This window comes from Drosophila santomea, chromosome X (genome assembly GCF_016746245.2).
Source record: "Drosophila santomea strain STO CAGO 1482 chromosome X, Prin_Dsan_1.1, whole genome shotgun sequence".
In the NCBI taxonomy this organism is placed as follows: Eukaryota; Metazoa; Arthropoda; class Insecta; order Diptera; family Drosophilidae; genus Drosophila; species Drosophila santomea.
Window position 1 is genome coordinate 19,418,443 of NC_053021.2, and position 16,611 is coordinate 19,435,053.

Consider the following 16,611-nt stretch of genomic DNA (forward strand, 5'->3'; position numbering starts at 1 on the left):
TTAAATGCTACATGATTTGAATTGACATTGCCAGGCTCAAATTGAATGCCCATTCAAATTGACCGCCACTTGTCGCGTTCCCCACATGCGCCACTCTCGCTCTCTTTGGCTCTCTCCCTCCCTATAGTGTTCGCTCTGTTGACTATGAGAGTCAGTTAGGTTAACACACATAACTTCTGTTAACGTTGGCAGCTTAACACTTGTACCCTTGTCGTATTATTAACCCAAAAGTAATCGTACTTTATTTTATTACATCAAATGTATTTGTTTACAAACTAAGATTTACATTTGCCAAAAAGTCGTTTATCTTGTATTTTTTAAATCTTGCTAATTATTTGTATGTAATTGTTTTTGTTTAAATGACTGTTACTGTTTTAAGGAAAGTAATTTTTCTAAGGAATAAAAGAAGGCTTACGTTTTTGTTTGTTTCGGACCAACATTCAAACTGCTGAATCAGTGATATTAAATATTGCAGATGTCACAGATAAAGTGCAGTTAAGGGTTAACCTTAACATAGCCGCTGGTTCATCCTGCTGTTGCGTTAACAGCGCGTAACGGGACTGCCGCTCTCTTTGCCCGTCTTCCCCTCTCTCACCATGAATCTCATTTACAGCGCTCAGTTGCTATTCCTGTTTGGCTTGGCTTAGTTTTAGTCCTTCTTTGAACGTGCTGCCGACGAGTCACGAATCCGCAAGGCGTACGCATGGGATACCGATTCCCCACTCTCCCAGTCACATACTTTTTTTTTTCCAGTGTTTGTGCGCCCAGTGTGCGTGTGCGAGTGTGCGTGCGCGTAGATGTGTGTGTGTGTGTGTTTTGATGAGCGTGCAAACAGCAGGAGGAAGCGAAATAAGAAATAACACAAACACACGCTCAATTTGTATTATTGAACTCAACTACTGGCCATTTGCATGTGATGCGAAGCGACGTGCTTACAGCTGTTCAATTGTTTTATTCCTCGATTGCAACTCTGCGCGATCTCCGCTTTCGGTTTTGAGTTGACCCTTTGAACCGCTAACCGTTTAACCGTTAACCGATTTGCCGTCCTGTGTGCTTGTCGCTCTGCCAGTGTGTGTGTGTGTGTGTTTATTTTGTCTTCTTTTGGTTCATTTCTCGTGTAGTTCTTCGTTTTTTTTTTTTCTGCTGTTTCGCCTGACAAGTGATATTGCTCTCTTGCTCTGAGTCAGCAGCGCCTGTCAAGCGGAGGGTTGTTTTTTTTTCCTTCCCAGCCGCTCCCCCTCAATCACCACACCCTCCCCCTTCACCGCATTTCTGCGCCACATTGCCTTCAAAACTTCATTTCCAACCACTTGCCGTCGCCGTCGACGTCATCGCAGCCATACAACAAACCACCGAGACACCACCCCCACCAGCACCCCACTCATCTGTTCTCATTCCAACCTTCAGTGCCATTGGCACTCGCTTACAGTTTGTTTAGTTTGCCTTTAAGTTGTGCGTTGTCTGCTAAATGAAAAAAAAAAAAAAAGTATAAAATAATAACCAACAAGGGGCATGGCAAATCAGTTTACGATATTTTTGTTTTTGTACTGCCCAATTAGAAAGCAAACCAATACAAATACAAGACAATAAGTGAACTGAGAACCGCAAAACGCTAAGGAAAAAACCAAAAACCCAAAGAAATAAAATAAACGTTGCACCCACCACCGCCTCACGCTCACCGCCTCACCGCTCGCCCGCTAGTTTAAAGCTAATGCCACCGCCCACCACCACTAGAACTACTACTTCCACCACAACCACTAGTACCACCACCACCAAGAACCAAGTACCACAACCACCAACTACCAGCCTCGATCTGAACCACTTCGCAATCAAATAACAAGAAAAGAGTTAAATGTAAAAAAGAAAGAAAGAAAGGCAGAGTCCAGATTCCGAGTCCACTTGTCCAAAATGTCTTCAAATATTGAAAAATGTGAGCTCCATAAAAAAAAAATGCATTACTAGATGTGTTCGTTCCCGTAATGTGTGCATTTAGCATCCCCCTAGAACCTCTAGCGTAGCTCTATAAATTTCATCGATACAAATCAAAAGACGTAGCGTTCATTCTCTATCCAAAAATAAATATCTTAATAATAACTAACTAAGCAACCAAAGAACCGTTCCCCAATTTGTCTTGCCATGTTTACCACTTTAGATCTAGACTCTTGACAACAACTAAAAAAAAAAAGCCACACTCTTTTTGTTTTATACTATCAATATAAGAACTATAAATATACTTTAATATCGGTCTGCCTCTTTCTTTCTCTATCTATCTCTATCTCTGTCTCTGTCTGTCTTTCCATCTCTGTCTGTCTTTCTTGTTCTGTCTAGTTAACATGCCTTGACTCGAACTTTTACCCACTCTGTTAACTTCCCCTGCCTACGAAAACAAACTTTCCCACTCGAGTCCTTGAAAATTGGGAAGACCGATTGAGAATAGCACCTGAAAATGTGACGTTCTCAAGATGGTTCCTGTGCGTTGGCACTCTTTAAAACTTCCACTGATTGGCTGGCGTCCCGATTGTAAATAAGACCCCTATTTCGACCGAATCCCTGAGTTTCTATTAGATGTTCAACCCTTGCCTGCTTCGTAACCAACCTGCATGCTCGAGAAATCATCAAAAAACTACAGATTATCGATTAATAATTTGAGAATGCCAAACACAATACAAACACACACACACACACACACATGATGATTGGGTCGATCGGTGGATCAAAATTACACACTCTATTATACGTTAGCCACGTTAAGTTACATAATATCCGTTCCATTCCGTTTCGTTTCGTTTCGTTTATCGTTCCTCGTTCGTTTCTCGTAGTTCCTAAGCTCGTTTGATGCGTTCGTTCCATCGTTCCTTCGTTGTGTTTGCCAAGTTTAATTTTGTTGTACTCGAATTCCCAACTGGCCAACTAAACCAGAGTTGGAATTCGCAATTGGCAGGCCAGACGCCAAAACTGAACAGAAAACAAAACAGCAGTTACCAGACAAAGAAACAAACAACAAAATAAATCAAACCTTAACCCAATCTAAATATATATAATATCTATCTATATAATATGTATTCATCCAAACCTAAAGTGTGTCTAATCACCAATTCTTAACGTCAAATTCTCTTTAAACTAAATAATCCACACACGAATCACACAAACCAAAAAACAAAAATCAAAACCAAATAATCGAATCGAATCGAATCGAAATCGCAGACCCAGGCAAAATTCGTATTGACCACCAAGCATATGAGCTTGTGGCTAAAGGTAAGCTATGCATAGTCAATATTTCAATGTTTATTTGTGAAAGGAAATCCGTTAAATGGAGAGATTATTACTATCAGTTCGGCTGCAGTGCAGTTTATACATATTCAGTTACGTTTTGGAACACTTCAATTTAATTATTAGCCTAAAGGTATATGTATTATACTGGAATTGTATGGACCGAATAATTTACTAAGCAACAGCTTATTATAACTAACTTATTAATTGTGTGTTCCAAAGAAAACATGCAAATATGATCAAAATACGCACTCAATTATATTAAACCATACATTTAAGTTTTTTTTTCATAGAACAAATGCGATTCAATGCGCAACTCGTTAACTCCGCAGGTTCAAGAATATCCTCGACGTCTATAGTTTTTATTGACTTTGCATAATGAACTGAACTCTTGTGAATAAGCCATGAATAATTTTCATTGCTGGCATATTAATAAACCCTTTAAAGCCTCAGCTGGTCGTTAAAACGGTGCAGCAGTCGCAAGTCTGGGAAATCCCCGATTGGCTCAAGGGAAATTCCCCCTAAATTATTATCTACGGTCCCTTCCTGGTTCCGCATTGATTTGTCGCATGTCCGGATGTTGTACGTTCCTGCCCCTCACACTTCTTGCCACATGCAACTATTCATTTTCAATTATCCTGTTAAATTAATGCCTTGTACTACTCGTCTGGCCCATCCTCGACTTCCTCAACTTCCTTTCCCAGCAGCCATCGCATCATCCCCACATATCCTTTGTCTGCAGCATGATTCAGCTCAGCTATCTGTGAAAAGTTTGTTTTTTTCGCCCGCTGCTTTTGTTGCTGCTGGCCTGGCGACAATTTCAACGGCAGACGGCGGCTTGGCTCTAAAATATTGGTTATTAGCATAGCCCGGGGGTGTTTGAGGTATAAACAGGGGGGTTTGGGGCTTACAAGGGAAGCTGACAAAGCAGCCAACGCTTTTTGTTGCCTACTTTTTGGGGTCAGGGACTTGTTTTGTCAGCTTTCAGAGAGGCGAGCAGAGCAGAGCAGAGCGCCTAGCGATTTGCCAGACACACAGAATCGAGTGGGGAATGATGGAGGGGCACTTTGTATAGATAGAACCCGCTTATACATCTATTTATCCGCTACCCACAAGTTTTATTTAAACCCCTGCTGCCGCCGCTGCATCTTTTGTATTGTGAATCATAGCCAAATGCATTCGACGCCATGCCATCGCATGGCCAATGGGGCTGACAATGCACAAAGAGCCAGAAGAAAGATGTGTGGGTGGGTTGGTGGGTTGGTGTCGTGCAGCTCCACCCGCTTAAGCCACCCATTAGCCGCCAGCCTCGTTGCTGTCGTCATCGCTCTCTCTCTCATCATCATCGGCGTCATCATCCTGCCAGCCATCCCAGCTATCCTTTTCATCGTTGTCCAGCCATCCTGGCCTTCCCGGCCATCCCGCCATTGGCCACTGTCAATTCCGGCTTTTGTTCAATCGGTTCAGTTCAGCGCGAGCTAATTTAGCGTTAATCGAAGTGTATTTACACTGGCCAACCACCCACCCACCGTCATCATCATGAACACAAAACAGACCCATTCACTTCTCACTCTACTCTGATTGCATTAGCTTGATGGCTGCATTGGCTTGTCTCTAATTAGTTTTGAATCCTTCAACTTCGTTGCCAATTCCCCGATACCAAGTCAAAAAAACCAATGATATTAAATAACTTATTGGGGTTAAGACCAGCAAGGAGTAAATGCCCCATGAAATACAAATAAAAACAAGTGCTTACAATCTCTATAATTAACTTAATTGACAAAAAAACTATATACATACATTTTAACTTAAACACTTTAATATTTTAATGACAACTGACAACTGCACCAACTTAAAGAAGGAATAGGCACAGACTTACATAAGTAATCGCATTGCTTTAATAAAATAATATTCCACCTTGTCAGCACGTTGAGCATGGTAAATGTAACAAATGTTGTAGTCACCCAAATGTCTCTCAAATATTGTCCCAAATTTCAAATCCGATTGTGTTCTCAATGCACAAATCGTTTTGTGACATTGTGTTGTTTAGCAAAATAGCACTGCAACTGAGAATGAATACCAATGCTGAGGAGTTTATTTCAGGATATTTGAGTCAGTCAATCAAGAAGTACAATTCCCTCAATTATCTAAGGCTATTGCAACGTTCAAGTGTTGCAATTGGCTCATTCACTGACCGATAATGACGATTGTTTAGCAAAAAACCGTTGGCTCCCAGCAATCCAAAGTGACTGAGTAGTTTTGGGAGACTCCGATGCGCTCGAAGCGTCTCCATTTCAACGGTCGCAATCCTCATTAATTGGGCACAATAACTGGCGAGTTGAACTTGAGTTACCTTGGTAATTGGACCACCACTTCGCCTGCAGTTTCCATTTCCCACTACTCACTGAACTTGGAAAAGCCTTCGTTGAAACACCGCATTTATGGTTGGCAGGGAAAAATGCTCCATTTGCTGGGGCCTTCGTTTTTAAGTAAGGTGCACTGAGAAAAATGCTTTCAACACCATGTTAATAGTTTATTTCTTTGAACAGGAACATAAAAAGAAATTCTGTAGGTACAATTTTTGATTAATTAACCTTTAATTTGTTGGATTTAAGATTTTTTGTATTCTTCATCTAAATTCTTGTGCCGCTTTTATGCTCTGCTCCTTTGCTTCCATATAAAATTTTGCCCCTTTTTTGGCATTCTGTAAAAGTGTATAAGTGTGCGTGCGAAATCCGGATGTTGGCATATGGCTCAACGCATCTGTGAGTGGAAAAACGTTGCGCATACGACCCGTGTGCCCAGGATACCGATATGCAAGCGTGTGTGTGCTTAACTAATATGCTATGAACGTCGTTTCGACACGTTGCAATTGTCGCCCGTTGTTGTTTCTGTTACTGTTTCTGTTTCTGTTCTATGGGTCCTGTTCCTGCCATTGTTGTCCTTATTGTTCGCCACATTTGTATGGCGATTTGCACAGCTTGCACTCCAGAACGCTGAAGCTGGAGCAATAAATGTTTGCTGTGGCCAAATATTGGGCTAGATGCTGGGCCGATGGCCTTGGTGCTCGACGCTATGGTGCAAAAACAACAGCGGGCGAAATGGGACATCCTGTGCTCCGGAAGCTCCGAAGTGCTACATACACTCAAGGAGCCATCAACTGAAGGATGCAAGGCGAGTTGGGAATTGCACTTGAATGGGGTCTCTATTTTGAGCTGGGCTAAGCTGATGCTACAGAAAATATTTGAATATATTTGAAGAAAAGTTATCAAGAAATGTGTTTGATCATTCAGTACCATAAACGTTTTAACTGAAACCCCTATTAATATCTTATTTGTGGCTATATATCTTGTTGGCTCATAAACTTCAATCTGTAATCCTTACTCAAAACATTTTCCAATATCCTGCAAAATATTGACGCAGCTATATTGCTGCATTTGTGATCGCAGTGGCATTCAACCCGTTTGCGAGGAAATAAAACCTGCTTAATTTCCATAAACCAGGCAACGGTTACGACTCTGCCACACGAGTCCCATGTCCCGAATCCCGAGTCCTGTGCCTTCTAGCTGTGTGTGCATGTGTGTGCGACAGGTAAGTGAATTTATGTTGCACACGCCATGCGAAACATGCCACTGCAACTGCCCATAAAAACGTGACAGAAACAACAACAAAGCAAATACAAAGCCGTGGCCCAGGGCTACGAACATTCTCACACATCCTCGCACATCCTGGAACATCCTGGCAGCAATGTCGCCTCATCCTCTGGTCATACAAAACTTTCAACGTTCTTGCAACCGAACGGAGCCAGAAATATTATTTATTGAGGCGATCCCTCTGCCTACCCGTTTGTGTGCTCACCTGGCTGCATTATTCCCGTTTCCACTGCACTTTGGTCATTTGGCTTGCCATTTCGATTGCCCGGCTGTACACTTGGAGAAAGATCAGGTGCATTTTCGAAAGATGTAGTGTTATTGAATATAACTGTTAATACATCTACATATTATTGAAGATAGTAAAAATATTTGTTAAATATTCTGAAGATAGCAAAAATATTTGTTAAATATTCTGAAGATAGTAAACATATTTGTTAAATATACAACATTTTCAATTTGAAAGAGCAAAGTTTTAATGTAGAAAAAGTTATATTATTTTAAGCGCATTCTTAAGAACATAACAATACTCACCATATTATAGTATAAAACGGAGTGTTTAGCTCAGTGCATTAGCTCACTCCAAGTGTTTCTGTTTCGCTTGCAACGCGCCACGCATATAAATCGTTCAAATTGAGCGGGGTTCTCCGTGCACCGTGCACCGAGCACCGAGCACCGTGCCCCATAACAATGGCCACATGCAACCAAAGAGGGAATAAAAGTTTATGCGACTTTGCAAGTTGTGAAATTAGATAGAAATTGCGAGTTATCCCCGCCACCCCTTAAATCAATTTGAGAACAATTTCGGGCAACGGGGCGGAAGGCGATGATCTGGAAAGAATCCCAAGAACCTTTTGGCCAGAGTCTTTAAATCAAGTTCCACAGTCCGGCCTTTCACTTATGATTTCCAATCAGTTCTGGCTGAGAGCTCTCTCTGTCCTCTGTCCAAGTTTGGAGCTGAAATTATATTACACAGTCGAGAGTAAAGTTTTTTAGTTCCCCAACCCAACCACCGGCATACATGTATAGTCGTGTACTATAAAAGTGTGTATGTACATATATACATATGTACATATATCTTTCCCTGACCCACACAAGTCATTGATTTTTTGGGCGGCTCTCAATTGACTTGCTTGTCGGCCTTTAAGTTCGTCTTTTTGGCATTATGCTCAAATTACGTTTTATTCTAGATTTCCTACGCTGTGTGCCGCTCGAGAAATATTGGTAGTATTGGGTATTGTTTTTCCTTAGGCGTTCAAGGATATCAAATTTTTAACCACGCGTCACACATGACAGCGCCGACAAACAGGACAAAGTATCCTGGCGGAGGGTTAAAAATGCTGAAAGTTGACGGTGGTAGGGGAGAATGGGATTTGGGAATGGGAATAGCTGGTCTTTGCGGTGTGTGACTCACCCACACTAAAACACGCAGGATCTGAAACCAAAACCAAAACCAATACGAAATACGGCTATTGCACCACCAGCTGAACCACCAAATGCAGCGACCACCTGCCAGGATGTGCCAGGATTTCTGTTTGCAGGACATGCACTCAATGTCTGTGTGCTAAAAGTTTCCTTTACCAATGACAACCAAAAGAAGTTCTAAGTTTTTATAAGCCACAAAAATAAAATTCATGTCTAATAACTAAATGAATGTATATTTTACTTAGTTATGAAGTTGCTTAGCTTAGCAGCATTAACTTTTGCTTTTGAATTGCTCTTGAAAACGGTTGACAGCTACTTCAGTAAAGTTAAAGTTCGAAAGCTTAAGACTTTCCTTAACAATGTTCTAAGTATTTATTTGTTTATAATTTTTAAAAATTGCAACTGTTTCTATCAACTGCCTTCTTAACTTTGAAACTCCGATATTGGTATCGCAAATTGGCCCTTTTCTATAATATTTACCATATTTTCATCTTTACTGGCTGTAAACCAAATGGGCTTAGGGAATGGAATGGAAAAACTACCCAACAAGCGCAAAAGTTGCGTTTATCCTTCCAGAAATTCAGTGACTTCACTTCACTCGTCAGTCGGCCGAGAACCTACACTTTGCCCCCTTTATTTTTTTGCTGGGCTTCACTTCACATTGTTTTGCATATGACAAACACGTGGATGGGTTTTTGTTTTTCTTTGCGTCCCCCAAAAAAGAGATGACCCTTTTTTCCTTTATTTCTTTTTACTTATTGTGCATCTCCCTGGTTTTGAATGTCTCTGTGTGTGGAAAGAGTGTTGGCTTATTGTTTGCCTAATGTTTAGTTTTTACTTTCACGCAATGTTTTCATTAGACTGCCTCTAAAAAAAACAGAAAAACCCCAAGAAGAACGGGCTGACAGGCTGACAGAGCTGTGTACAAAAAAGTAAACAGAAAGGACGGGAAACCCCGGGGTGGATTTTCGGGGGAGTTAAGGTATCGGGTTGACTTTGGGGACCGCTGATGTTTTCATTTCGCCCTTGGACCAACAAGGTTGTAGGCCAACTTTTTATGGTGAACACATGCCGAATCCAGCAGACGCCCAGGATGAATCCTGCTCAATCCCCCAGTACCACCCATACAGCAGCAGCCAGCGCCCAAAAATTTTTTTTTGTAGGAATCCCCGTGCTCGGAATCGTCTCCTTTGAGCATCTGTCTTTGGCGGCTCTTTTGTTTATTTTGCTTTAGCACATTTTAGAAACAATAAAGCAAAACTTGGAGCCCTTTGTGTCCTGCCAATGCTGCTCGTCCCAGGCTGTATCCTGTATCCTGTATCCAGTATCCTGAATCCAGTAACCCTGCTCCCCTCCCCACAATTCCCGTCTCCCACCAATTCCCTTATTATCTCCATGCTCGGCAAGGTGGCCATAAAAAAGCGAAAAAGCGGCGTCAAAAACAAAAGGCAAAGTTGCCTCACAAGTCCTTCGTCCTTTGCCGCTTTTCTCCGCCAAAGTGCTCGAATTATGAAAGGAACGAGATGGCAGCATTTCCCATATATACTATACTGAATCAAGGGTAAGGAGAACGGGAGCAGGAGCCCTTTTATGATATTTATGCGTCTCCTTTTTATTTTCAGCAATTTTCGTTTATTGATTTTTCCCCAACCAAACATGTTGGCTGAACTTTAGTCACCGAAACCGAACCAGTTAGGGACGGGATAGGCCAGATTCCGGAAAAATAAGTTTTCTTCAGTTATCAAATTTACTCGGTATTGAATTTCGCACCAATGATCGTTTTGGTCGTTAAATAGGTTTAAATACAATGATGTTCTAACCAAGGCGGCAAAGTATTTGTTTATAAGTGTAAGGTTGATTAGATTCTGTGCAGATAATATATTTATTTGATATTAATTGCATACAGAACAAAAATTCTCAGCGCAACGTAGCCTACCTACTTCATTTGCGCATTGAGAACGCATTTTCTATGTATGTAATAATGCAAAGTAAGTTAGGCGGTAATATTGTCTGCATATAACGATGATCTGAAGTACGGATACCTTGTTTGTTGTGGCAGTAAAATATGTAGTTGAAGAGATGAATGTTTCTCCTCCATTTTATTACCTCCATTCATTATCCTGGTCGGCCTTCTTTTCTGGCATTTAGCGGCATTCGGTTACGCTTCCCTTGGAGGCACTTCCTCATCACTCCATTCCATCGCCAGCCAAGTTGTCTGTGGCCAAGTCTGTACTTGAGGCTTTGCCTCTGACATTGTGGCTTTTAAATTGCTTATTTGGCTTAGTACCCGTCGTCGTGTTTGTTGTCAGCGCTGTTCTGTTGGCTAACCGCAACACGCCGAGCATTTTAATAACCAAGGCAACGTCGACCGGTGAAAATCCATATACTCTACCACCCCACTTGGAACTCCATTGGCATCCTTAGAAGAGTCACAAGTTCTGGAAATACCGATGATAGACTTCAAGCTGATCAAAGCTGATAAACGGCTGAACTTGCGTAAAAAACAACTTTCTTTCTCAGCGCGCCCCTTTCTAGTTTCTTGGCTATGAACAATGAGAACAATAAGAAAAGGGTTCATAAATATTATTGCTTGCTAAATCCAACCAGAAATAGGCCCATGGACTGCTTGAGCTAACATTCTCGTGCCAACATGCCTATCAAAAGCAAATGTATGCCATTTATAAAAGCAGCTGTAACACTTGCAGTCCTGGCTAAAGCAATAACCTATCCATAAATAGCATAAATAGCATTTAAAGGTAGTCAAAGAAAGTGAAATGAAAATCGTTTCATCTGAACATTAGGTATTCCATGCCATAACATTCGATGTCCGGCAATCAAACGGCAACCGAAATCAAAAATTGCAAAATCAAAACTCAATTGCAATCGTGCCAGCAAAAGTGTGTGTGTCCATGTGGTCCAATAAATCATTCACTGGATTGTATTCCCAGCAGAAATGCCATTACATGATTGGGCCAGATTCGGATGCAGATGGTCATGCCGTCGCAAATGCAGATACTGCCTCTGAATCCAAATCCCTATCTGCATTCGTATCCGTATCTGTATCCGAATCTTTATTCGTATCTGTATCTGTATTCGTATCTCTATCTGTATCTGTATTTAGCTGTATCCGTGTCACTTAACAGGACGTGGTCGAGGCCGAAACTTAATTGCATTGTCCGGGGCAAAATTTCTGGCATAGTTTTGGAGATTTTGTGACAGCTGCAAGTGGCCAAATATTGAAAGGTGGCAAATGCGATTGAGCTTCCACCTCGCCACGGTGGGTAAAATCAGCTATTTTCGATTTAAATTTAACATTCAAAAGCCTTCATTAAGTGCCTGGATTTCCTGCAAATTAACCACAGTTCGAAATAAAGCGAAAATATTGATATAGTTTTTGAAATTTGAACGACGGCGGTATACTGGCTCATCAAATGCGTAAAGTACATGCAGTTCCTTACCCACCCACGGCCCACAAAAAAAAGTGAATCAGGCTTTTGGGTCAGCGAAAAGGAAGAGTTACCAAGGCGACCAGACTGGGGGAAGGTAGCTCATCATTCGGGGCATTTCATTTTCGTTATGGAAATTGCAGAGGATATTCAGGCATTTTTGCAATGGCAATTGGTATGGGCACTGGATTGGTAATGGCTAGGGGCTATGGTGTGGTGGGGATATGGGGCATATAAGACGGTTTAATCGATTTATTCTGCAAACGCGGGTTAAATTCGCATCCGATAGCAGGGATGCAGTGCGGCGTTCGCTTTTCACATCAATCACGAAATATGGGCGCATTTGTGCTTACAGAGATTAGTGCTGTCGCCTCCCTTTTACTCGAGTGAATGCAGCACTATTCGGCAACTGCACTGAGCAAAAACTAGAGCTCTAACCTAAAAAAAAAGAGCTCTAACCTAAAATAATAGATTAGGAACCTTAAAACAATCCTTTTGAAAACGTTATGCCATCTGATCTTAAATATTGACAGTAAAGTGCTTTACATATTTTGAATGAAATCATACACTTGATTATAGAATTTTTCTCTGTGCAGCAGTACAGCATTGTGTTTGAGTTGTGTGCAAAAAAAAAGGATAAAAGGAGCTCTCAGAACTTTCTCTATCTCGTTCTCCCTCTGTTTATTCTCCCGCCCATTTTTACTCGTTTTCTGTGCGAGTGCTTTGTGTTTAATTTTGTGAAATGTTTGCCTGGTTTTCGAACTCAACTCGACGTTTGCCTAATTTTACCGCCCATTTCAACCCACAGCAACCGCCGTGCCATTTCAACTGACATACCCCGAAATTCGGTTCCCCTCTCCAATTTCAAACTCGCATTTCCGTTTTATTATACCCGTTACTCGTAGAGTAAAAGGGTATACTAGATTCGTTGAAAAGTATGTAACAGGCAGAAGGAAGCGTTTCCGACCATATAAAGTATATATATTCTTGATCAGGACCAATAGCCGAGTCGATATGACCATGTCCGTCTGTCCGTCTGTCCGTCTGTCCGTCTGTCCGTCTGTCCGTCCGTCCGTCTGTCCGTCTGTCTGTCCGTCCGTATGAACGCTGTGATCTCAGGAACTACAAAAGCTAGAAAGTTGAGATTAAGCATACAGACTCCAGAGACATAGAAGCAGCGCAAGTTTGTCGATTCATGTTGCCACGCCCACTCTAACGCCCACAAACCGCCCAAAACTGCCACGCCCACACTTTTGAAAAATGTTTTGATATTTTTTCATTTTTGTATTAGTCTTCTAAATTTCTATCGATTTGCCAAAAAACTTTCTGCCACGCCCACTATAACGCCCACAAACCGCCCAAAGCTGCTACGCCCACACTTTTGAAAAATGTTTTGATATTTTTTCATTTTTGTATTAGTCTTGTAAATTTCTACCGATTTGCCAAAAAACTTTCTGCCACGCCCACTATAACGCCTACAAACCGCCAAAAACTGTGTTTAAGACTCTCCTTCTCCCTTCCACTAGCTGAGTAACGGGTATCAGATAGTCGGGGAACTCGACTATAGCGTTCTTTCTTGTTCATTTTTGTATTGGTCTTGTAAATTTCTATCGATTTGCCAAAAAACTTTTTGCCACGCCCACTCTAACGCCCACAAACCCCCCAAAACTGCCACGCCCATACTTTTGAAAATTTTTTAAATATTTTGTCATTATACCCGTTACTCGTAGAGTAAAAGGGTATACTAGATTCGTTGAAAAGTATGTAACAGGCAGAAGGAAGCGTTTCCGACCATATAAAGTATATATATTCTTGATCAGGACTAATAGCCGAGTCGATATGACCATGTCCGTCTGTCCGTCTGTCCGTCTGTCTGTCCGTCCGTATGAACGCTGTGATCTCAGGAACTACAAAAGCTAGAAAGTTGAGATTAAGCATACAGACTCCAGAGACATAGACGCAGCGCAAGTTTGTCGATTCATGTTGCCACGCCCACTCTAACGCCCACAAACCGCCCAAAACTGCCATGCCCACACTTTTGAAAAATGTTTTGATATTTTTTCATTTTTGTATTAGTCTTGTAATTTTCTATCGATTTGCCAAAAAACTTTCTGCCACGCCCACTATAACGCCCACAAACCGCCCAAAGCTGCTACGCCCACACTTTTGAAAAATGTTTTGATATTTTTTCATTTTTGTATTAGTCTTGTAAATTTCTACCAATTTGCCAAAAAAATTTCTGCCACGCCCACTATAACGCCTACAAACCGCCAACAACTGTGTTTAAGACTCTCCTTCTCCCTTCCGCTAGCTGAGTAACGGGTATCAGATAGTCGGGGAACTCGACTATAGCGTTCTCTCTTGTTTTTGCCTTCGCTTGGAAGTTGATGAGATGTTTATTGTGTATATAGTTGTGGGGCAGCAGGGGTAAATCTCCGGGACCTTTCCAGCCTGTTTTATATGTAAATTTTCCGATATCAAACAGGTGAGAGATGTGTTTGCGAGGGATGATTTAAAATGCCCAGGGCCGTGCGGGGTCACCATAAATTAAAATAAGTTATTCTCGGCTTACGGATATCAATAGCAAGGAATTGGAGGGGAACTGGAAATAATAAACTAATTTAAAAGTCTTTTTCAGAGCTTCAAAAGGGATAGTTATGATAAACTTTGTGATTTCAACTTTTCTCAAAAGAGATAAATGTTCTTTAATGTCATTAGAAATAATAAATTCATTGAAAAAGTAATGGGGGTTTTTTGTGGTGGTTTAGTCGTTTGGTTTTGTTTAGCTCTAAATGAAATATGTTGTATTTTAAATAATTCTTTGTTGCGCTGAATCCCCAGGAAGTGATTACCTTACCAGTGGAAACTTTGTTGCTTAGTTTAAATAGGTGGATCCGGGCTAATCATGGCAGGGAACAACAAACGTTGCTTTTTGTCCCGCTGGCAGTTAATTCATTCGTAGGTCGCTTCGTGGACCGTGTCCAGTTTATTTCGGAGATCCTGCGAAGGTCCTTTCGTTCCGCGCCACGCGCTGCCAGCTTAAATAGCTTCGTTTGTGTCAAAGGGAATGGAAGTAGGAGCTGGGAGCGGGAGCAGTGTAAATTTAATTCTATTCCACATAAATTTCAGTGCGGGATTGGGCACACACAAAGCAAGAAGAGAGATGCCTCGCGAGAGACGCGAACCTGAACCAGAGCGAAACCTGAACTGGGACGCTCTGCGGAGGGAGCACTCCTCCAGCGGATGGATGATGATGATGATGGTGATGAGGCGGCCAAGGACGGGAATGCAGATCGGGGAGGAAGATGGGAATGGGTATGGAGAATGGGGTGGGTGGATGGGGATGGGTATGCTAGTCAGCGAGAAAGGACGACGCAAATTTATTTAACCTGCGGGCGCAGAGCGCATATTTGAATTTATTTGCATGGGAGATGCGCGAAGGCGGTGGGGGCGTGTCCTGAGTGTGTCCTGGCCGCTGTGGCACTGAAGTAATGCCAAAAAGTGCGCAAGCAACACACACAAAAAAAAAATGAAGGAAAATCCAAATTGTGAGGACGACGAGCGAAGAGACGGGAAAACTTTTGCACAAAGTTGTTGCAAGTTGTTTGTATGCGCCTCGCACCGCACCGCATCGCACCGCGCCACTCCTGACCCATGTCCGCCCCTCCCCGCAAACCATTCCCAATCCCTGGACACGCCCACACAATTTTCCCCGAAATGAGCCGCGCGTCGTTTGACACATGCAGCGCCACCTGGCGGCCGTCGCCATGAATTTGAATGTATCAAACAGCCGAAAGAAACACAGTTGCAGAGCATAAAAGAGGGACAAGAGTGGCAGGAGAAGCAGAAGAGAAGTGGAGGAGAAGTAGAGGAGTGGAGGGGAAGGAGGGAGAGAGACCTGCAAGAAATGGTAACTGTAAACTTTGCCCTCGGCCAACAGGGCGGATGGGTAATGTCTGTGGAACGGGGCGAATACGTAATGTCATTTCGGTGTAGCATACTTTCGTGCGACATTTAAATTCATTATACCCTGCAGGGCCCTGCTGGAACTTCGAGCTCAGCCAATGGCTGAAAGTGGATGGCCACTTTCGGAGATCAAAGTCAGACTTAAAAACAATTTGTACCAACAAATTCGAAGAATTCGATATCCAGCTTATGTGAATAATTGAGAGTAACATTTTGCATCTGAAAGTTTTATCAATTAAAAAGGAACTTTAAAAAGGAATAACCTAGTTTGTAATATCATAACTCTTTTATCTTTATTATTACAAGTGATTTAATCCTCTCAGAATTAATTAATAATTATTTAATAGCTCGTCTTTTTCAGTTATATTACAGATAGAAAAATATTGTATCATATTAATGATCTGAAGAAAGACACGATTTAAGTTAAATACTTTTGCGCATTTCAATTCCTTCCAAAGGCGCAACTGGCCATTCACCTTCCACTTTGGAGCTTAACTTGAAGTTCACTTGAAACTTTTCCCCGGTATAATTTTGCCGGGCATTTAAATTCATTTTAGCTAGCTAGGAGACAAAAAGTATGCCAAATTAGCTGAGATCTCTTTAGTGGAGTGCAGGGAATTGGTGGAGGGAAATGGGAAGAGGGCGTGGTCCAGGCCTAATTAGCCCCACTGATTCGCCTATGTCTGTGTGCGAGTGTCTTCATTAGAATGCAACTGTTTGCCAGGCTCTTCACGGCAATCTACAGTAAGCTACGGCGGCAGTAGCCTCTCATCCTTGGAAATATCCTGAGCGTCATCATCCTACGTCTGTGTATGTGTCTGTATCTGTGTCTGTATGTGTGTCTGTGACCCATT

General features: G+C 41.9%; 1 protein-coding gene across 11 annotated transcripts in view; it reads left to right on the forward strand.

Moving 5' to 3' along the window:
- Positions 1–680: 680 nt before the first annotated feature.
- Positions 681–16,611, forward strand: part of LOC120455472 — a 78,264-nt gene continuing 62,333 nt past the window's right edge. For 9 of the 11 annotated variants that reach the window (XM_039641694.1, XM_039641698.1, XM_039641699.1 and 6 more), the window contains exon 1: positions 3,080–3,255. The gene's annotated coding sequence lies outside the window, so the exon portion shown is untranslated. Of the gene's footprint in view, positions 698–1,559; positions 1,931–3,079; positions 3,256–16,611 lie in introns of those variants that run through there. The other 2 variants (XM_039641695.1, XM_039641696.1) reach the window with 2 other exon arrangements.